Below are 24,219 nucleotides of genomic sequence, written 5' to 3'. Positions count from 1 at the left end.
TGGAAGTCAGTGTGGCGATTCCTCAGGGATCTAGAACTAGAAATCCCATTCGACCCAGCCATCCCATTACTGGGTATATACCCAAAGGACTATAAATCATGCTGCTATAAAGACACATGCACACGTATGTTTATTGCGGCATTATTCACAATAGCAAAGACTTGGAACCAACCCAAATGTCCAACAATGATAGACTGGATTAAGAAAATGTGGCACATATACACCATGGAATACTATGCAGCCATAAAAAATGATGAGTTCACGTCCTTTGTAGGGACATGGATGAAATGGGAAATCATCATTCTCAGTAAACTATCACAAGAACAAAAAACCAAACACCGCATATTCTCACTCATAGGTGGGAATTGAACAATGAGAACACATGGACACAGGAAGGGGAACATCACACTCTGGGGACTGTTGTGGGGTGGGGGGAGGGGGGAGGGATAGCATTGGGAGATATACCTAATGCTAGATGACGAGTTAGTGGGTGCAGTGCACCAGCATGGCACATGTATACATATGTAACTAACCTGCACATTGCGCACATGTACCGTAAAACCTAAAGTATAATAATAATAATAATAATAAAAATTTTTAATCACAAATTTTAATTACCATAAACCGTTTACTTTTGATGTAAATATTCCAAAGTATAGAAAAAAATAAATAAACTGTTCACAGTTGTAAAAAAATAAATAAATAAAAATAAATAAATAAATCATTCACCATGATCAATGGGATTAATCCCAGGGATGCAAGGATAATCAACATAAATCAATAAATGTGATACACCATATTAATAAAATGAAGGACAAAAATCCACAGATGCAAAAAAAGACATTTGAGAAAATTCACTATTTGTTTACAATTATTTTACTAGAACCTCTCAACAAAATAAGTATAGAAGGAATATAGAGTTGTCCCTTGGTATCTGTGGAGGATTGGTTCCAGGGACCCTGAGGTTACCAAAATCCATGGATGCTCAAGTCCCTTATATAAAATGGTGCTGTATTTGCATATACCTATGCACATTCTCTTTTATTCTTTAAATTATTTCTAGATTACCTATAATATCTAATACAATTTAAATGCTATGTAAATAGTTTTATTCCCTAAACTCTACACTGAAAAATAGTTTATTCCCTAAACTCTATACTGTAGAGTTTAGGGAATAATAACAAGAAAAAATATATACATGTTCATTATAAATACAACCATCTTTTAAAAAACATATTTCAATCTGTGTTTGGTTAAATCCACAAATGTTGATCCCATTCATATGGAGGGATGACTTCTTCAACACAATAGAGACCATATATGACAAACCTACCGATAACATCATACTTACTAGTGAAAAGTTAAAACCTTTTTCTCTGAAATCAGGAACAAACAGGAATCTTCACTCTCAACTTCTATTCAACATAGTTCTGGAAGTTCTAGCTAGGGCAGTTAGGCAAGGAAAAGAAATAAAAGGCATCTACAAAAAAAAAAAAGAAGTAAATTTGTTTCTATTAGCTCATAACATGATCATATATATATATAAAAATATATATATAAATAAATATATATATAAATAAATAAATATAAATAAATATATATATAAATAAATATATATAAATAAATATATATATAAATAAATAAATATATATATATATAAAAAAAACCCTAAAGACTTCACAAAAAACTGTTAGAACTGATAAATTCAGTAATCAATCTGAATTTTGCAGGTTACAATATCAACATACAAAAATCAGCAGCACTTTGATATGGTTTGGCTTGTTTGATATGATATGGTTTGGCTTGTTTCCCCCACCCAAATCTCATCTTGAGTTGTACTCCAATAATTCCCACATGTTGTGGGAGGGACCAGTAGGAGATAATTAAATCATGGGGGCAGATTCCCCCCATACTGTTCTCCTGGTAGTAAGTCTCACGAGATCTGATCGTTTGATAAGGGGAAACTGTTTTGCATGGCTCTCATTCTCTCTCTTGCCACCGCCCTGTGAGATGTGCCTTTCACCTTCCACCATGATTGTGTGGCCTCCCCAGCCACATGGAACTCTAAGTCCAATAAAACTTTCTTTTGTAAATTGCCCAGTCTCAGCTATGTCTTTATTAGTAGCATGGAAGTGGACTAATACAGTAAGTTGGTACCAGAAGAGTGGTGTATTGCTGAAAAGATACCAGAAAATGTGGAAGCAACTTTGAAACTGAGTAACAGGCCAAAGTTGGTACAGTCTGGCAGGCTCAGAAGAAGACATGAAAATATGGGAAAGTTTGGAATTTCCTAGAGACTTGTTGAATGGCTTTGACCAAAAGCCTGATAGCTATATGGACAATAAGGTCTAGGCTGAGGTGATTTCAGATGGAGATGAGGAACTTGTCGGGAACTGGAGCAAAGGTGACTCTTGCTATGTTTTAGCAAAAAGACTGGCAGCATTTTGCCCTGCCCTAGAGATTTGTGGAACTTTGAACTTGAGCGAGATGATTTAGGGTATCTAGTGAAAGAAATTTCTAAGCAGCAAAGCATTCAGGAGGTGAGTTGGATGTTGTTAAATGCTGCTGAAAAACTTCTTTTGTGTTTTTCCTGGTACTCAGCTGATTACAGTAGTCTGTAAATGGTCTATGTCCAAGTAACACATTACTATAGCTTTAATAATCCATTGGAATGGTTTTAGATTAAAGTGTAATTCTCTTTTGGCTTAGAAATATTGAAATCTTCCACACTAGACCACTCATTTTTATATCTGAGTAAAGAAGTATTGAAAATAAATGGTCAGCTCTCAAGTTTTCTTGAATAAAAGTTTTAGAACCTCCTAAATGTTCCCAAGAAAACATTTCTTCAAGATGTTGATTATATTTTGTACGCGAAGGGTGACCTGTAATTTGCAGTTCATTCACCTCTCAGCTGTTCATTTCAAACAACTTGGTGTTGGGGCTTCCCATGGTCCCATCAAACCCCAATACCCTTTCAGAATTATGCATGTGGTGCATCTCTCTGGTCTTCTTGTGTCAACATGACACTTTAATTTATGACTTTTCCTATTCATCTTTCACATGAAAATTCATTGTGCTGTGTCTCTGTTGTATAATTTTATAATCCTGGAAATAGAAAGGACACAACTATCCATCAAAATTAGGCATTCCTATTATAATAGTAGTTCCCACTTCTTTGGCTTCAGTATCCTCTTTATATGCTTAAAAATTATTGAAATCCCCAAAGAGCTTTTGTTTATGTGGGTTACAACTGTGAAGATTTATCGTATTAGAAATTTAATTCTGGACCCATCACATGTCAATATAAATGATATTTTTAATAGGAAATAACTGTGTTTTTCAAAAATTTGTTAGAAGAGTGGTACTGTTTTACATATTTACAAAACATTTTAATGTCTTTTTAATGAAAGACAGCTGGATTCTTACATCTGCTTCTGAATGCAGTCTGGTGTATTACCGCATTCAAATAGCCCCTGTAAAATCCCATTGTACACTCCTGAGAAAACCAGAGTGAAAAAGCCAAATTAACATCTTAGTATTTGTATTAGTTTTCTGTTGCTGCTGCAACAAATTACCACAAAGTGGCTTAAAAACAACACAAATTTATTATCTTAAAGTTCTAGAGGTCAGAAATATGAAACTGGTCTCACTGAGCTAAAATAAAGGTTTTGGTAGGGCTGTTTTCTTCTGTTGACTTGGGGAGAATCAGTTTTCCTGTTTTTTTGCAGCTTCAAAAGGGCTTCAATATTCCTTGGTTTATGATCCCTTTGTGCATCTTCAAAGCCAGCAATGTTGGGCCCAGTCCTTCTTATACCACCATCTCTCGCCTTCCCTCTTCCTTCTTTCACTTTTAAGGACCTTCACGATTACATTGGCCCACCTGTACAATCCATCTTAAAGTCAGATGATTAACAAGCTGAATTCCCCTTGCCATGTAATGTATTATAATATATTCACTTATTATTGAAACTAGAATCATTAGAGTGAGGGGCATCATTCTGCCTACTACAATATTATTATTATATTTGATTTTACCTCCTGGATGCCCTGAAAACATCTCAGGGACCTTTGGGCCTCGAAACCCCATTTTGAGAACCACTGCTCTGTGGTATCCTAAAGAAGTCACATGTGCTTAATAAGGTAGTTCCCAAGGCAGCCTTTAAAAAAACAGTAGATATGATTTTTAAAAAAGTTCTTTTTGAATCCTGTCTTCATATAACTCCCATCCAGTGATGTTTTTCCATTCTTTGCAGCTACAAAGAAATAGAATCCTTCTATAATGCTGACAACTCTTCAAATATTTAAAGAACACTGTCATACCCCCACATGGCTTTCTTCTTCTCCATGTTAAACATGGAAAAATATTTTTGAGAAAAGTTATGATGATGGTGACATCAACAATGTTGCCATTTATCCAAACTCTACCTATCTTTCATGGCCTGCCCTGAATGTCAAATTTTTCACAAATCTCCTCAGATGTCTCTAATGGAAAATTATCTTTTCTTCCTCTGATCTCCCATAGCACATGATCAGAAGTCATTTATGTTCAGGGCTCTTCAGTGTGATAAGATCATAGATTTCTTGAAGGCAAGAAATCACTCATTTGTTCTTATATTGTACACAGTTTAGTATTTATTAGAGAAGAACCCCACTAAATGGGTTCAAATGAAAGGATAAAGGAATTGGAGCAGACTTCCTTCTGGAGCCCATGTTTACACTTAGTCTCAGGAACACAGGGACATGTGTGGGGGTTCCAAGCAGGAAGCCTGAGCTCAGAGGCTTCTACCTGCAGAAAACTCATCCCCAAGGAAGGGAGCCTATGATACACCCTGATGTGAGGAGTTTGCCATGAATTTGAGAGAGAAACAATTGAGCTTAAGGTGGTGCCTGCCACTCAAATAGTCCTGAGTCCTATGAAGAAAGGAGAGATAATAAAAACAAAAAACACTGCTATATGGAAATTCCTGTGAGAATAGTTAACACAATTCAGACCATCCTGGGGCCCATGTTCTAGTGAGTACCACATGATTCTCCAATATCTGGAGAGAACAATGAATGTACAGCTTCTTTAAAAACAAACTACTGTTTCACTGCATTGGGACCTGCTCAAGACTCTGCTCAGGCAAAGTCAAGCTCTCAATGCCAGGCAACAGTGGCTTTAGCAGAGACAGATTCTTAACATTCTTTTCTTCAAGAAAATGTTTTTTTTTTTTATAATGTGGATAAGGAGGAGAGGAGAAACAGAGCTCAAGCGGAAGCATTGTGCTTCTCCTTGGGACTAAGGTGGGGTGGCAGGAGTGGAAGCTGCCACTCCACTTTTATTAGGAGCATTAAGCAAAGCACTTCCATGCAAGGAAGAGGGTGGCTGATACTGACTAGTATCATATAACAATTGACGAATTAGTGCTTGTCTTAGAAGACATAATCTTACCTGAAGAAACAGGGCTTTGAATGGGAGACAATGGAGGCCCCAGAATTGTGGATAGCATAGAACCAGCAGAAGCGAAGTTTTCTTTGGGCTCATTTGTTCTCACCAGAATGGTGAGGCCTATGGAAACACATGCTTACAGCTGGGCATGCTGTCTTGATTTCTTCCTAGCTCTGCTTCCCAGAGAGAGCCCTGACACTCTATTTCCCATTCATTTCTGTTGTCATACCAGTTCCTGAAAAGTCAGAATCCTTCCCCAGTTGATGAAAAGTATCATGCTTAAATAGAGCTAAGACTCAGCTTCTTCTGAAAACACTTGAGTCAACTCTTATTGAAATAGATTTTCTTTCTTGAAATCAAACCAGTTTACTGTTAGCAACTTACAAACAATTCAGTTATATTAGCTTCAACCTAATTAAAAACATATCTAGTATAAAAAAGAATGTACCCCTGAACTTAAAATAAAATTAAAAAGAAAAAACAAATAAATATTGCAATGAATTCCCTGTTTGTTGATTAATGAAATTAAGATGAACATAATGATCTTAGTACTCTGATGGTTTAAGTGCATATGTGACACTGATTAACAATAGCCTCCCAAACATTATGGGATCAAATTCTCATCTAACAATCGTATAACACTCATTTTGGTCAAAGGAAGAAAAACCATAAACACACAAATACAGTTCTGCACCAAACGAGAACATTTGTTTAGCCTCCCTACCTTCCACATTCAGGTATCTGTATCTGCATCCATCCTTAATTACCTGTCTCTAACACTTAACGTAGTATCTACCATTGCAAGTACTGAGGTGTGTCCTGTCTGCACTGACCTTTGTCGTGGTGTAGTTTCTCTTCTTAGCTGAACATTGGGTGATGAGCTCTGATATAAACTAAGATGTGATTAGTGCCACTGGATTTTCAGACATTGTGTACTGGCATTGTTGACTAATATCAGTGATTTCTGCTATTGTGTATGGTCACAGGGTCATTTGGTGTCATACTCATGTTGACACCAAAATCCTGTGGGTCCCTAACTCATTCCTAGCCAGCTTTGTGGATGCTCTACTATGCCAAACTAGGCCTATCTAGCTTAACCGCTTTTTTTGTCATTGGTACTCTACCACCCAGGTGCTGTACTGGACTTGAGGCTTTACTCCTAGGCTTGTAGTCTCCCAGGCTAGAGGCAAGGCCCAAGTCCTTTCTATTGTAAGATTTATACTAAACCCATCTGAGTTTCTGTGTGGATCATGTAAATGTGCCTCTCAGATCTGACTGTGAGGTATATAGTGACTGATAATTCTAGCTTCCATGTTCAGAAATGCATTCCTGTGTTTGAGTGAGGCCACACTTCCCAGGAGCTGCTTCCAGTCAATGAGTGACCATGGCAGAAATATTAAGGTCTGAATGTTGTGGGAAATCAGGGACCCCGAACGGAGGGACCAGCTGAAGCCATGGCAGAAGAACATAAATTGTGAAGATTTCATGGACATTTATCCCTTCCCCAATCAATACTCTTATAATTTCCTATGCCTGTCCTTATTTTAATCTCTTAATCCCATCATCTTCATAAGCTGAAGATGTTTGTTGCCTCAGGACCCTGTGATGATTGCATTAACTGCACAAATTGTTCCTAAAGCATGTGTGTTTGAACAATATGAAATCTAGGCACCTTGAAAAAAGGACAGGATGACAGCCATGTTCAGGGAACAAGGGAGATAACCATTAGGTCTGACTGCCTGGGAGCTGGGCAGGACAGAGTCATATTTCTCTTATTGCTGAAAACAGGTAAGAGAAATATCACTGAATTCTTTCCCCAGTAAAGAATATTAATAATTAACAGCCCTGGGAAAAGAATGCATTCCCAGGGGGAGGCCTCTAAAATGGCTGCTCTGGGAGTGTCTGCCTTATGCAGTTGTAGACAGGGATGAAACATGCCCTGGTCTCCTGCAGCACCCCCAGGCTTGCTAGGATTAGGAAATTCCAGCCTGATGAATTCTAGTCAGACCAGTTCTCTGCTCTTGAACCCTGTTTCCTGTAAAGATGTTTATCAATGACAATGCTTGCACAGTGGGACATGAAACTTCATCAGCAATTCTAGTTTCACCCTGGCCTTGTGACCTTGTCCTGCTGATTTGCCTTGTGATATTTTATTACCTTTGAAGCATGTGATCTCTGTGACATACACCCTATTAGTACACCCCTTCCCTTTGAAAATCACTAATAAAAACTTGCTGGTTTTGCAGCTCAGGGGGCATCATGGAACCTGCCAACATGTGATGTCTCTCCCCTGGACACCCAGCTTTAAAATTTCTCTCTTTTATACTCTTTCCTTTTATTTCTTAGACATGCTGACTTAGGGAAAATAGAAAAGAACCTATGTTGAAATATTGGGGGCTGATTCCCCCGATATCTGAATATCACCTAGGAGATATGGTGCTCATCTGATGGGTGATTTTGACTCAAGGACTCCCTATACAGGCTTTACCAAAATCTTAGAACATACTACTGCCTATGTTCTCCATTTCTCCCTCTTTTTCTCCCTAATTTCCTCCTTCCCTCCCTCTCTCCCTCTCCCCCCTCTTCCTCTCTCCCTCTCCCCCCTCTTCCTCTCTCCCTCCCTCCCTCCCTCCCTCTCTTCCTTCCTTCCTTCCTTCCTTCCTTCCTGCCTGCCTGCCTGCCTGCCTGCCTCCCTTTCCTCTCCCCCACAGGACTCAGGGCTTCATCATGGTCAGACAACTCTCCTGGCCTCCTCCTTATATTCCCTCACCATTGTTTTTTTTCCCAGTAAACATCTTTCACATCTAATTCCATTTTGACATCTGTTTCCTACAAAATCTGTATTAAAACTATTTGGAAAAACTAAAAGTTTAATCCTTCTGCCTTATTTCTTGGGGATACTCTTGCTAGGATCCAAATCATAGCCACACCTCTTCCAATTTCCCTCTTCCTACTTTCTAATTGAACTGTTCTTTTGGGTGAAGATTGGAAAACATTATCGTTCTGTAAACACTTCCATTTTATTGTTTATTTTTGAAATTCTAAAATCTAGCTTTTAGCTTTCTTCTTGCTTTGAAAAGTCAAGCTTCTGAATTTCAGAAAACAAAGTCCCCAAACCAAACAAATCAAATAAAAATTTCTTTTCTTCTCATAAAGCTTCTCTTACTTTTGTTTCCATGCCATGTGTTCAACAGGAGTCCATTCAGAAATTCAGTCTATCCCTTGGTTTTCAGATGTGCTCGCCCTCCTTTTGTGGGTAGTACAATGAAGAAAGCTATTAGTGATAATTAAATGGTGGGAGAAGTATCAAATAATTATGGGAGAAGAACTTAAAAGAAATAGAAAACATGTCATTTAGAATCAAAATCACTAAAGTATCATTTAATATCATTTAACATCAAAAGATTTTATTTTCCTCTGGGCACCCTTCCTTTCTCACAATTTCAGACCCATGGGGAGGGAGTTGAGAGTTCTGTGCTATGTCTAATTCAATTATAGGAAAAGATTCAACCTCTTTTTCCCCACTTCACATCTGCTTCTTCCAGCTTTTTGAAGCTTCTTGGGTGCCACGGACTATCACAAACCCTTCATGAGAATTGGAACAAGGCAGCTTGAGGCCCCGACTTCAATTCTAGGAGGGAAATGGTGTGTATATGCAGAGAGGAGACACATTTTGATTTAGAGGAGTGGACATACTAATATTTAGCTTGAAAATCTACTACAGAATGTTTTAGCTTTCCAAAGAATAATCAGCAGAAGTAAGGAACTGTGTGTATGGAAGTGGGGGGAAGTACAAGTCTTCTATCTCGGACTGTGAAGTTTAAGAAGAATTGAAGTTTCCTTTAAGAGGAAAGGCTGATTTCAGTGATGTTAACTAAAAAGAGAGAAGGACTTTGAGGGGGAACCTTTCTATGATGACCATTAAGAGTTTCAAGCAGTAGTATGCCCTTCTTTTCAGTTTTTGTTTGCTAAAGAAAAAATGAAACTTTGACAGCAGTTTTATCATAAAGAGAATGGGCAACTGAACAGGAACTAGTGGGTGTCTGGAAGTCTCTGGAAGCCTGAGGGAAACTAGGCAATACAGCCCTGGTCCTGGGTCAGACCAGGCATGGCTTGGGATCTGAGCAGTGACTTGCTCACCCCCGTCAGTGAAGGCCAGTGGAGTCACAGTCACATACAGGGAGGCTCTTGAGCTCCTGAGGCCAGGATCTCTGAGGGATGGGGAGCTGGTGGGTGTGAGAATCACTGAGGAATGAGCAGCGGTGGCTCATAGTGGAGGGAGGTGAACATTTTGTCCAGTATCTAGAACTTGCTGCTACAATCTTGGTGAGTTTAGCATTACATTCTACAGAAACAGATTCTGGAAAGAAACATAGTTCAACCTGCTTAGAAGGGAAGAAATTAGATGATAAGCATCCTTTGTGGTGGCTTATAGGCAAAGTAGAAGAAAAATTTATAGAGTAAATCTTGTTATTAAAACACACATTTCCACATTCATTTTCCTTTTACATTTCTCCCACCATATAATGGTGGTGAAGGTGTTCTATTGTTGTGACCATTAGAATGGAAATGACACACAAAAATAAAATCCAAATCCTTATTTTTGGATTCTTTATAAAGTCATCTGTAACCTATAGCAGAAGCTACAGTTTTGAAATCGCTGACTTACATTGCTAAAGCTAAGCATTTAAGAGGAAACCATTTATCTGTGTATAGTTATCTTTATATTTCTGAACTTATTTGCACTTTCAAAAGCTTCTATAGCCTGACGCGGAGATGTAGAACCACAAATTCTGGAAGAATTCTTTGTTTTAAGAGAAAATTTCCCCACCATGGCAAAAGGAGGTACTGGATTGGAAGGTGGAACTTAGGAGGAGAGTAAGAGTTCTAAGTGCCAGTGTTGGTCTCTGCTCCTATCCTCTCTGGAGATTAAAACGTGTGTGTGTGTGTGTGTGTGTGTGTGTGTGTGTGTGTGTTTTGCAGGGGCCAGCAGGTGCATATGTGATAGAGATCTCCGAATATGTTTGAATCTCTGAAAGCTGATGGGCCATGTGTCCTATTTTACATCTGAAACTATAGGAGATAGGGTTATAAGATTAATAATGTCTCTCTCCAGGTCCCTTTTAAAAGATGAAGAAACTCTAAAAAGAGTATCAGGTAAATCACTAATGTCTTTGAGCAGGATTTTTGTTTGTTATGGGGTTCTGTTCTTTGCATTGTAGGATTGTGGGGTGCATAGTAGCATCCCTGGTCTCTCTATTCACTAGATGCCAATAGCACCCCTCCTCCAAGTTGTGACAAGCAAAAACATCTACAGACACAGTCAAATGTCCCCTTAAGTGCAAGATCACCCCAGGTAAGAATGACTGCCCTTACAGTAAAGTAGAGTTGGTTAGATCTGTGAACCTAGAAAATCTGAGACAGGTCTCATTTACTTGAGAAAGTTTATTTTGCCAAAGTTGAGGATGCACCCATGAAACAACCTCAGGAAGTCCTGATGACATGTGCCCAAGGTGGTCAGGGAACAGCTTGGTTTTACATATTTTAGAGAGACATGAGACATCAATCAATATATGTAAGAAGTACATTGGTTTGGTCTGGAAAGGCAGGACATCTTGAAGTAAGGGCAGAAAGGAGAGGGAGCTTCCAGGTCACAGATAGGTGAGAGAGGAATCCTTGCATTCTTTTGAGTTTCTGATTAGCATTTCCAAAGGAGGCAGTCTGATATGCATCTATCTCAGTGAGCAAACGGATAACTTTGGATAGAATGGGAAGCAGATTTGCTCTAAGCAATTTCCAGCTTGAGTTTTCCTTAGTAATTTAGGGGGACCAAGATATTTTCCTTTCATAGATCATTCCCTTCCATGCTGTGGGGACCAGGATATCAGAAGAAGAGAAAGACATTGAGAATGGAGAAAGGCACTGAAGGGGATGGGGGAGATGAGAAGCTTCCTCTGCCATCATTTTGTCCTAGGCTGAGTCTTTGTTCAGTCTTCAGATTTTTATCAGGATTTTTTTTTTCTAGAAGATGCCAAATCCAAGGAATGAATTCACCACCCTAGGAGCCTATTTAAATATATGGAAAGGAAAATTTTCTCAAACAACAGAAAATTTGAAAAGGCAACATGTGTGTCTAGTGGTGTGGGTTTGTCAGGTTTTAAAGAGGGCAGTAGGCAAGCTAGATTCACTGAATGTGCTCATTAGTGGGTTGCTGAAAAACAATTTACATAAAAATAACATTGGCTCTTCATTGAAATAATGTGTGGTCCATTGTTTATTGTAGCTTATACCAATCAGTCCTGAAAATAAATTACTAAAGGATGTTTTAATTCTCAAGGTGTTTTATATATTGGTTAATAGGGAACAAACCATATTGAAATGAGAAGCAGGGGGATCTACCTACCAGAGAGCTGAAGCCAGATATTTTTTCTGCTATAAGCTGCTTGTGGTTGTTTGTGCCTGAAGATGGGCTAGTGTGCTTTATGTATCAAGGATATTTCTTTCTTTTTTCGCCTTAAGCAACAGAAATTTATTTTCTTACAGTTTTGAAGGCTAGAATTCCCAGATCAAGGTGCCAGCCAATTTTATTCCTGGTGAGAGCCCTCTTCCTGGCTTGTAGACAGTGCCTTCTTGCTCTGTCCTCACATGGCAGGAAGGGAGGAAGAGATCTTACTCCCCTCATCTTCTTATTAAGCCATAGTCTTATCACAGTAAGGCACCACTCTTATGACCTCCTTGAACCTTAATTACCTCCCAGGTATTTCTGATGAGAGCACAGGAAAGATGATCCAAAGGATTATTAGGGAGCTCAAAAGGTCATCCCAGACTGTAGCTGGTAGAAGGTTCTAAAATGGAGCTGCTTTGGCAGAATGGCAATATTGCTTTGCCATCAGTTAATTTGCTGCTGTTGGTATTTATAGAACTTTGTTTCAAAGCAAAAGTTAAATGGGATCCAATTAAACTAAAGACCTTCTGGACAGCAAAAGAAGCTATCAACAGAGTAAACAGACAACCCACCGAATGGGAGAAAATTTTTGCAAACTATGCATCCGATGAAGGTCTAATATCCAGCATCTATAAGGAACTTAAATTTACAACAAAAAATGCCATTAAAAAGTGGACAAAGGACGTAAACAGATGATTCTCAAAAGAAGACATACATGTGGCCAAACAAACATATATAAAAAGCTCGACATCACTGATCATTAGAAAATTGCAAATCAAATTCACAATGAGATAGCATCCCTCACCAGTCAGAATGGCTATTATTAAAAAGTCAAAAAACAACAGATGCTGGTGAGGTTGTGGAGAAAAAGTAGTTCTTATACACTGTTGGTGAGAGTGTAAATTAGTTCAGCAATTGTGGAAGACAGTGTAGTGATTCCTCAAAGACCTAAAGACAGAAATACCATTCCACCCAGCAATCTCATTACTGGGTATATACCCAAAGGAATATAAATCATTCTATTATAAAGATACATGCATATGTATATTCATTGCACCACTGTTCACAATAGCAAGGACATGGAATCAACCTAAATGTCCATCAATGATAGAGTAGATAAAGAAAATGTAGTACATATACACCATGGAATACTATGCAATAATATAAAAGAATGAAATCATGGCCTTTGCAGGAACATGGATGGAGCTGGAGGTCATTATCCTTAGCAAACTAACACAGAAACAGAAAAATCAAATACTGCATATTCTCACTTGTAAGTGGGAGCTAAATGATGAGAACACATGGACACAAAGAGTGGAAAAACACATACTGGGGCCTTTTGTAGGGCAGAGGGTAGGAGGGAGGAGAAGATTAGGAAAAATAACTAATGAATACTAGGTTTAATACCTGAGTGATGAAAAAATCTGTACAACAAACTGCTATGACACAACTTTATCTATGTAACAAACATGCACTTTTACCCCTGAACTTAAAATAAAAATTATAACTAAATTTGTTTCACAACTGATTTTTTCAAGTTACTTGTCTTACTTTAACTTGTTCTCAAAAGATTATAATGTTTGGCACACCAAGCTTCCATTCTGGCGTATCCTCAGAGGTATAGTGAGCCAGAGGTCCTGAAAATACTAAAATACTAATATCCTATCATCTAAAGATTCTTCCATATTCAGAGATGGCCATGGTATTGTGACTATAAAATGAAGTCAAGACTTCATTGTTACATGAAGATAAAAATGTGAGTACTCCCGATTCTTCTTAGCAAAACAAGTTTATCCATGTGGTTTTCTGTACCAGGCCTACTGCCTCATCTATGTATTTCTAATGTTAATGAATCCTGTGAGCTGCCAGATTCCAACCTCAAACATCTGAGTTCTGAGAGAACTGAAATGTGCAGGTAAGGATTATATGATTTAAACAACAGGTTAACTTTTTCACTAGGGACAGCATTTTCCTTCTCTCTGGAGGGTCAAGAATGGGAGGGCATCAGCATCTGTTAAATTTTTTTTGTTGCTTCTGTTTTTCATCTCTTAACACCTTAAAATACATGGAAGCCACAGTAAGAATACCCAGTGACGAGACTTCTGAATTCTACCTCAGTATCTCAGTCCCTCAGCTGGATTTTCAGCTAGCTATCTCCTCTTCAATAATATTAAAATTGAAGTAGGTAGTACAGTGTGACGTGAATGTAGAGTAGTTTAATAGAAATAATTAAAATGTAAAATTCTCTTTGATTTAGGGACAATTGGGGTAATTTCTCCATCTAAATGCCTATTTAAATTGCATTTTATGCCTAAAGTTTTCTTATTAATCTATGGTCATCCTAATATTTCAATCCAACAGAAGTGTTCTTTAACTCTCTAACTTAGTGCTACATCTTAGGCGGGGTTCCTGAATCTATGACTACTACAATTATGCTATATTAATAAAACCATATTTTTTTTGCTCAATTTTAATGCTCAATTTGAAAAGAAGCTTCTTAGGGTAGAACAGTACAATTTCATAACTACAAAGGAACCTAGAAGTTATTTATTCTAACTTCTTCATTTTGCATAGAAGAAAAAAGACCAAGAGGAATGGAAAAATTTGTCTATCATACAACAGACTGGCCCTAAATTCTATATTTCTTTATTCTGGGTCCAAAGTTGTTCTCCCTATGTCATGGTTCTTCCATATAAGACTGTTCTCATCACGTATCACTGACAGGCTTTATCACTATTGATAGTTAAGGAGCCTCTGCAGAAGCAGCACAGTTTAGTGGGTAAGAGTTTGCATCCTGGACTGAGATGGTTTAGAAACGTGGCTCCACTGGCTGTAATTTTTAGACAAGTTACTTAACCTGTCCTAGCCTCAGTTTCCTCATCTGTAAAATAGAAGTTATAATCTCACTAAATTTACAGGTCACTATAAGGGTCAATGAGGCTCTGGCGCATATATAAACTCAATGTGTTTCAGAATAATTCCCCTAACCCTGATTTTGATTATCTCTTTATTTTCGGCCAATAGAATTCAGTAAATGGATGGTAGGAAGACCAAAATTAATTCTGACTAGCAGACTGGTCCTAATGTTTTGATTTGTCAAATCTGGCTAGGTCATATAAATTGGAAATCTAAATCTTTTCCCAGAGTTTCAGGTAGCATTTATCACAACCATTTCAAGCAGCAAAACATCTATCTCAACTTGTGACAATTAAGGGATAGAGATTCAAGACCCCTTTAGTGAAAACCATTTTTAGATTATAAAATCCATCTTATTCTCAGTTTACCTCAAAAATAAAACATCAAGAAGAGAAGAAAGTCCAGTTCAAATTTACTGAATGCTTGTAGGAATATATAAAAGATTTCCAAAGTGTGTGTCTTAGGTTGGGTTCCCCCAGAAGCAGATGCTGAGACAAAGAGTTGAGAGCGAATAGTTTATTTGAGGGGTAATCTCAAAGGCAATCAGTTGGTGAGCAGAAAATGAGACAGGGAGGAAAAGGAAGTACATTATTAAACATGTTATTGCTGGGAGCACTGGAGCTCAGTCTCTCTGAGGAACTAGGTCTAGGTCACACCTAGATTTATCACATCTGACAGGTGAAGAAGTTATTACCCCTCAGCTTCAGCCATGCCTAGTGGAGAGCTGTGGCCTCAGTTCCATGAATCACATTCTTGGGCCAGGTGCTTTCCAGTGGTTAATATTTTTATCCTAAGGCATGCTAGAGTGGGCATCACTGATATTCCCTTCAAACTCGTTGATCAAGTTCATACCGGCAGCATTCTACTGCAATATCCTGCCACATGGCTTTCTCTCAGCCCATGTATGGTACAGACTGGAATTTTCACGGATCAGGGAATTTAAATGGGTCCCATTTAACTTTTGCTTTGAAACAAAGTTCTATAAATACCAACAGCAGCAAATTAACTGAATGCAAAGCAATATTGCCATTCTGCCAAAACAGCTCCTTTTTAGAACCTTCTGCCAGCTACAGTCTGGGATGATCTTTTGAGTTCCCTAACAATCCTTTGGACCACCTTCCCTGTGCTCTCATCAGAAATACCTGGGAGGTAATTAAGGTTCAAGGATGTCATAAGAGTGGTGCCCTAATGTGATAACATATATTTATCTAATGAAATATTCTTTAAGAAATAGATTATTTTACATCAGAAAATGCCGGGGAGTCAGGCACGGTAGCTCATGCCTGTAGTCCCAGCATTTTGGGAGGCTAAAGTGGGAGGATTCCTTGAGTCCAGGAGTTCCAGACCAGCCTCGGCAAGGTGGCAAGACCCAGTCTCTGCAAACAATTATAAAATTAGCTGGGTGTAGTGGCACACACCTATAGTCCCAGCTACTTGGGAGGCTGAGGTGGGAGGATCCCTTGTGCCTTGGAGGCAGAGGTTTCAGTGAGCCAAGATCACACCACTGTACTCCAACCTGAGCAGCAGAGTGAGACTCTGTCTCAAAAAAAAAAAAAGAAAAAAGAAAAAAAAAGTAAAGAAAATAAAATGCAGGGGAAGATGGACCATAGGCCCCTTTTAGCACATGAAGATGTATGTAGCCACGATCACATCATTCTAATCTCATCTCCATTTCTCATTTTATATACTTTTTGGAAATATGGCATATTATAACCATTTAAAACACAATGGACCATTATCTTTGTGGTGTCTGTTTTTCAGTCAGCACGCAGTGACAAGATGTTTATCAAGTTGGTGGAAACACCAACAGTCCAAGACTTGGCTCTCTTTTAAGCATTGTATTCTGCAAAATTTCAACTGAGGACTAATTATAAGTGGGCACAGAGGGTAATATAAATAATATTGAGAGAATAACAATATAAGGGAAGTTTAGAATGAATCTAACTTAAGGTTCAGAATAAGTTCAAGCTGTTAGTCTGGCATATGCTTCCACTTGGGACCAGAGTGAAGAGTGGGAAATTTCAAAATTACCCAACATGTTTTCTTATTGTACTTGGAAAGATGACTAGTATTTTTCTTTTCTTTTCTTTTCCATTTATGAAATGAGCCCAATTGCTGTGTTTCTGGGATGGCTTCACATAGTTAAGAATTAAAGCACTGTCTTGGGCCTTTCTCCTTCTCTACCCACATTTACTAACCTAGTAATTAGAAAAAGACACTAATAGCAGGTATTGAATTTCTCATTGAAGGTTTTAAAATAAAGGAGGCTTGTAAAAGATGTCCTTTCAATAAGTTTGATAAGACAGTACCAATAACCTACTGTGATGTTGTGAAATATATATTTGGGCTTTGTTCCCTGACATGTAGCTCCTGAAAGCATTAGATAAATGTGTCTTCTGTGTACCAATGAGAAGATTGGTGGCAGGCATACCCTCTTGGTAGGTTTAGATTGGGGGCTGGTTTCTGGAAGATCAAGGCATAATTAGAGAATTGGGATTTTTAGCCCCACCCCACAATCTCCAGAAAGGGCAGAGGGACTAAAGGTTAAGTTGATCACCAATGGCCAATGAATTATTTAATCATGCCTACAAAATGAAGCTTCCACAAAAACCCAAAACAGCTGGGTTTGAGGGGATTCTGGATAGCTGAACATGAGATCCCTGGAGGGTGGTATGCCTGGAGAAGTCATGGAAGCTCTGCACCCCTTCCCTTGTAGCTCACCCTATGCATCTTTTCTGTCTGACTGTTCATCTGTATCCTTTGTAATAGCCTTTATATGAACTGGTAGACACAGGTAAGTGTTTCTCTGAGTTCTGTAAGCTGCTCTAGCCAATTAGTGGAACCTGAGGAGAGGGTTGTGAGAACTGATTTGTAGCCTGTTGGCCAGAAGTTCCAGAGGCTCGCACTAGTAACTGGCATCTAAAGTCGGGGAGTCTTAGAGACTGTACCCTCAACCTGTAGGATCTGATGTTATCTCCAGATAGATAGTGTCAGAATTGAATTGAATTTCAGGACACTCATCTGATGTCAGCTGCAGAATTGGTTACTGGTGGGGAGAAATTTGCATGCACATTTTGGTGACCAAATGTCACAGAAGTAATCCGTGTGGTGAGAATACAATAGGAGAAATTGAGTTTTTGTTTTTTTCCTACACACTATTCTGCAGAGGCAGTTTTGGATAAGAATTGTACAGTAAACCAGTGGCTAATGTACAATCAAAATGATCATTGTAAGGAACCATAGCTGCAGAGGTAAATTAATTTCTCTTTGGGTATATATTTGTTACAATAGGAATGGTAAACCCAAACTATTTAAAAGTATGTCTATGAAAGCAGAACACTCTCTTCCATTGGACATTAAAAAGGAGAATTAGGCGTAAAGCTGGACCTAGTCAATACTATACTTTGATTGTTTACAGATCAACCATTAGCAAAGCCAAAGAGGGACATTAGATGTGTTTGGTTGCTTTTGAAGATTGCAGAAGTGAATGGATTACTAGAGGATGTGTTATTAAATATCTGATTAATGACTAAGTAATCAACTACAAAGTGGTTAAATCTCTTATTTTTATTTTTTTAAATAGAGGCTTTATAAAGCAACGTTTGGAAAAACTATGGCCCATGGGCCACATTCAGCCACCATCTGTTTTCGTAAGTAAAGTCTCCTGGGGATTTTGCCATGTTCCTTTCTATATTATTTATGGCTGTTTTTCGTTACAGTGGCAGAGCTGAGTAGTAATAACACAGACTAATCACCCCCAGCCTAAAATATTATCTAGTCTTTTACAGAAAAATGTTGCTCACCTCTGCTATAGAGATGTGATTCAATGTTTTGTTTGCTTGTTTGTTTGTTTGGGGCACAAAATATGCTTGATCTTAGTCTAGAGACTAAGAATACAGGTTTCATTGCCATGTGCACATGTTAATATAACCCTATAATGCTGACTCTTGTCTGCCCTCTTACAAATAAATGCTGTTAGCCACAAAAGAGATTGATATACTCAAATCTAGAAAATAAATTATTAGGAAATTATGGAGATTATATTGTTTGAGGTTCTAATTTTATAGATGAGGAAAATGAGACCTAGAAAGATTAAATAGATTTGCCCAAAAGTACTTAGCTCATGGCAGAGGCAAGGCACTGTTTTGTTTTTTTTTTAAAGAAAAACCCAGAGAAGGCCCTTCCTCTTAGAACCAGTCCTTCTGATGAAAGGCAGAGAACATTAATTTTGCTCTGTCAAGAATAGTCTTCCATTCCATGTTGAATAAATTCAGTTACTATAATACAATGGTTCTCAAACTTTAGTGTGCATGAGAATTACCTAACCTTAGAGGGCTTGTTAAAATCAAAAGTTCTGGGCTTAATCTATCCTTAAATTTCTGATGCAGTCGGTCTAGATGGGTCTCAAGAATTTGCATTTCTAATAAGTTTTGCAGGTGAAACTGGTACTGCTGTTTTAGAGATTACACTAAGACCCATTGCTTGAAGACAACTGGGACTGATTAGTTTCTGTCTTTCTTTCTCATGTATAGGCAATTCACTCTAAAGCTGAAACAATCAGTACCTGATCATGGTTTATTAAAACAGTGATCAAGAAATAATTGGAAAAAATTCTTCTTCAAGGTGATTCTTTTACAGTATTTCACAGTATCCACAAAGCAAATAGGAAGAGTAAGAACTTAAATCTTAGTTATTAAACTTTTGGAAGGAAGCAAGGACAGATATAAAGAACAGATAATACAGAAAGCTTTCATTCTGGGGGTTTGTGGCAACCAACAGTAGAAGGTAGGAGTGTTTGTGAGTGTAGGAAAGCAGGGAGGAGATATTACAAGGTGTCAAGATGTCAATATGTTCTCAGTAATTTTAGGTTCCAGATTCATGAGGTAAGCATGAGAATTTATGTTGTGGGAGACCATCTAGTACTATATTCTCCCTCTTATACACATTTGAGTTCATTTAAAGCATATGTAAGTGGATTCACATTAAATAATTATTCCACAAAAATGTACATTAAATAGCTCAATTGGTTTTATGCTCATAAATCCACAAAATCCTCTTATGGTTACAGCCTTCTTTTACAACCAGAAAAATGAGGAACAGAAATTATAGTAAGCACTCAATATCTCACAACAAACAAGTAATAAGACAAAGAATTCCCTTTATTCTTACTGAATAAGGCAGACATTAAGGGAAGTTAATAAGGAATAGCATTTTATTTTTCTTGGTCAGTTAGTAATTTACCTTGTTTTGCATTTCTTGAGGGAAAAAAGTGTGGGGGGATAATATTTAATCTCCAAAGATTAAATTGAACCAGGCAGCAGTGAGCAAATATAATTCACACCCCACCCTCTCATCAATCATCAGTAAGCATGATTGAAATGGCTTCTTATAAGAAAAAGTTCTCAAAATTCAAGCCTGGGAAAATTTAAACCTGATGTTTCTCACTTCCTTCCAACTTCTCCTTTGTCTGTTGCAACACTTGACATTTCCTCTGCATCTCTGCCTGTGGGTTATTGGACTGCTGGCACTGTGGTCTCCCTGGCTATTACTCCTGGGATTATGAGGTCCAAACAAGCCATGTTTGAAATTGAGCTCAACCCCTTCTCCCGCCTCCTGCCCCCAATTGCTCCCTCTCTGGACTTTTTTATTTCTGTCAAAGTTATCATCGTTCTCCAGTCCCACAAGCTCAAAACCTCAGAGTAAACCCTGCCAATCTTTTCTTCCCTCTTAAACCTAGCTTGCTCCCAATTCCCTCAATTCCTCTTTTTCAATGTCTTTTACAGCTGTCCCCTTATCCGTCACTGTTTCTTTCTATCTTCCACTCACCCTGCCCACATTCAGCCCTCCTCAGTGCATAGTGGATAAAACCATGGTAGCACACCTAGACTTCTGCTGCCATTTCCAGTGCTGCCTAGCTGGGTAGCTTTCATCTCCAAGTCCTGAACCTCAATTTCATCATTTTATTTTTTTAATGGGAATCATAATACTTGCCCATAAGTTGTTATGAGGATAAAATAACATACACAAAATGCTTAGCACAGTGTTGGACACATGGTGAGTGTCCTCAAATACAATGAATATATAAATTATCATTTAAGAGAAGGATATGCAATCTAGCTTCAATTTTCATTTGCTCCCACATGTGTTTACTTTTGCATATCATTTTGTATTCAAAATTGTATTTTATTTTCTCAAAGTTTCCTCCATTGTATAATCTTTAGGTTTCACAAATTCTGAGTCCACCCTGCTTTTGAGAATGTAAGGGGGCCACATTAATAATTATGCATGGGCAATAATAATAATCTAGGACTGTGTCAGGCGGATCAGGACTTATTGCCACTGTTTGTTGAGGGAGGCAATCTGCTGTGAGTCCTGAGAGTCGCTCCACATTTTTGCTGAGTATACCAGGAGTACAAGGCTCTGACCACTGTTTATCTGACTATTCTTCAGAGTTTTGTTAGATATCAGACTTCTGGTCACCAGAACTGTGAGACAATAAACTTATTTTGTGTAAGCCACTCCATTTTCTATATTTTGTTACACAGCCCTAGCAAACTAATACATCTACAAAGATTCTCTGAGACAAATGGAGTAGGAGGTGATTGTAAAACTAGCTAGGGTCTGAAGGTTACTTCCAACAGAGCTGAGCCAGGCAAGGTAGCTGAGGACCAGGCAAGGTGAGAGCAGTGAGATGCTGCCAGGGCGAAGTCAGGGGACCCAGATTGGGTCCTCATGCAACACCACCACTTACCTCCCTGCTCATACTGGCAAGGAGAGGAATAGGAGGTTCAATCAGGAAATGAAGCCTGAGTTAGCTTCTGGGAAACCTGAAAGTGCAGGTAGCCATTTCCCCATTGCCGAAGGTCTATCTTACTTTAAGTGGGTAGAGTCCTCCAGGGTCACTCCCCAACCAGCATGGGATGGTCTTCAGTTTGCAGACTTTTCCACCCTGACAATGTCTTAGTGTATTGGATTCTCACAGTCGACCAACACCCTTTCTGCTGTATCTAAGCCACAGACCAGAACAAATCATGACCCCATTTTTAAAGATAGGGAGAGTAAGTTTACTTACATGCCAATAGCTACAGAACATTTGCCAGCTATTTTCTACTTCTGAGGCTTTTCTCCTTTAATTGTGAATTTACAACTATTTAATAGTTGGCTGAAAGTCTTGTATCAAGTTTAGGTGGGATTTTTATTTTAATCAAAAAATAAATTTATTTCAAATTTACCATTTGAAAAGCATCAAGGTCTTCTTTCTTGAGAGCTTATTTTGGTATCTTCATGGTGATGAGGAGGGCAGCGCAGCTTGTTTCAGAAAACAGATCATCTGCTAGGTAACATGAAGCAAGATGGTGAATTCTATCTCAGTATGCTTTATCAGACTGAGCTACACTCAACTGGAGGAAAGCACCTAGCAACATGTCTCCCATAATGGCACAGAATTTTTGTTTTTGTTTTTCTGTGTTTCTTTTTGAATATTTTTTGTAAAAAATAAAACAATGCTATCATTTCCTTTTAAATGTCCAATTAGACCTAGACAAACATGAGCACAGCCTTAAAAATCCACTGAATGAAAACTTGATTGGAATCTCTGTCATAGGGTTGCCAGATAAAAAACTAGATACCCAGTTCAATTTGAATTTTAATTAAGTAACAAATAATTTTTTTACTACAAGTATCTCCCAAGTATTGCACAGGGTATATGCATAGTAAAAACATTTGCTGCTATTTACCTGAAATTCACATTTAACTGGGTGTCCTGTATTTTTGTTTGCTCAATCTGGCAACCCTTTTCTGCCAAAGACAGGATTTTTTCTTTCTGTCCCTGTTTTTCTATTCCTCTAATCAAATGAGAAGATGTTGCTTGGTTTATTTTTTTTTTCTTTGTCTTAGCAAAGAAGTACTTTGAGTATGTCCTAGAACAATATTTTTCAAGATGCTCTGCCTGGTCACTAAATTAACTCACCTGGATACTGATTAAAATGCTAATTTATGGGTCTCACCTAAGTAGTGCTTAATAATAAGATTCTCAAGCACCCCCAAAAAGTCTTACACACTGTAAATATGAGATAAAAATGACATCTAGGGCAACAATCCCCAACCTTTTTGGCACCAGGGCCCAGTTTTATAGACAATTTTTCCACAGACTGGTTGGGTGGGGGTATGATTTGGGGATGATTCAAGCACATCACATGTATTGTGCAATTTATTTCTATTATTATTACATTGCAATATATAATACAATAATTATACAACTTACCATAATATAGACTCAGTGGGAGTGCTGAGCTTGTTTTCCTGCAACTAGACAGTTCCATCTGGGGGTGCTGGGAGAGAGTGACAGATCATCAGGCATTAGATTCTCATAAGGAGTGCACAACCTAGATCCCTCCCATATACAGTTCAAAATAGGGTTCACGCTCCTGTGAGAATCTAATGCCACCACTGATCTGACAGAAGGCAGAGCTCTGGTGGTAATGTGAGCAACAGGGAGCAGCTGTAAATACAGACGAAGCTTTGCTCACTTACCCGCTGCTCACCTCTTGCTGTGCAGCTCTGTACCTAACGGGAGACAGACGGGTACCAATCCATGGCCTGGGGGTTGGGGACTTCTGACCTAGGGTATTTGTGCCTCAGTTAAAGCCTGATGTGAGTGTCCTTTCTCACTGCATCATATTACCTTGAGTAATGGTGGCCTCAACAAGTGGAGACTCTGAGGAAATGTTAATATCTGATAGAATTGAGAGACTATTAAATTTTTGTCATGTTATTTATTATTTAAAATAACAGTATTGATTTCTAAAGCCTTTCTAAAAATTGTCAAAATATATACTTGTATTTAATTAAATTTGTAAAAAACATCCGAGGTATAGTTTTTATCTATCCAAATAATTTGCCCACGTTTGTTTGTTTGTGTGCTCATCTCCAGGCCAAAGCCTACAGAAGAACTGTCATTCGCAATAGTTTTATATTTCTAGGTTTTCAATGTACATCACAGGTGCAAAGGCTGCTTGGAATTATAAACAATCCAGAAAGATTTAGCTAATCCAGCTGTTCTATGGTTTAACAAAAATTTATTTTATCAGTATTAAATGATGTATGTTTTTAAAACTCACTCCAGGTAACAAATTATTTTTTAAGCAAAGTATTGATCTCTTCAAGTGTGCTGCGTCATTTAGAAGATAATGATAATAGTAGCACTACTTCACAGGTATTGGGGGAATTAACTAAATAATATGTGTAAAGACTGCCATATGGGAGGAGCCAAGATGGCCGAATAGGAACAGCTCCGGTCTACAGCTCCCAGCGCGAGCGACGCAGAAGACGGGTGATTTCTGCATTTCCATCTGAGGTACCGTGTTCATCTCACTAGGGAGTGCCAGACAGTGGGCGCAGGTCAGTGGGTGAGCGCACCGTGCGCCAGCCG

At 38.3% G+C, this 24,219-nt stretch overlaps 1 long non-coding RNA gene across 1 annotated transcript; it reads right to left on the bottom strand.

Annotated features, from left to right (window-relative positions):
• Positions 1 to 1,266: 1,266 nt before the first annotated feature.
• On the bottom strand, positions 1,267 to 23,359 carry LOC129059385 (uncharacterized). Its single transcript, XR_008525231.1, has 4 exons — positions 23,053 to 23,359; positions 22,022 to 22,122; positions 8,595 to 8,675; positions 1,267 to 1,480 (listed from the first exon to the last, which is right to left on the bottom strand). It is a non-coding gene; the product is annotated as an uncharacterized LOC129059385 (long non-coding RNA).
• Between the last annotated feature and the right edge of the window lie 860 nt (positions 23,360 to 24,219).

The sequence above is a fragment of the Pongo abelii genome, chromosome 4, assembly GCF_028885655.2.
Source record: "Pongo abelii isolate AG06213 chromosome 4, NHGRI_mPonAbe1-v2.0_pri, whole genome shotgun sequence".
NCBI classification, from domain to species: domain Eukaryota; kingdom Metazoa; phylum Chordata; class Mammalia; order Primates; family Hominidae; genus Pongo; species Pongo abelii.
This window is presented reverse-complemented; position numbering and strand designations above follow the sequence as displayed.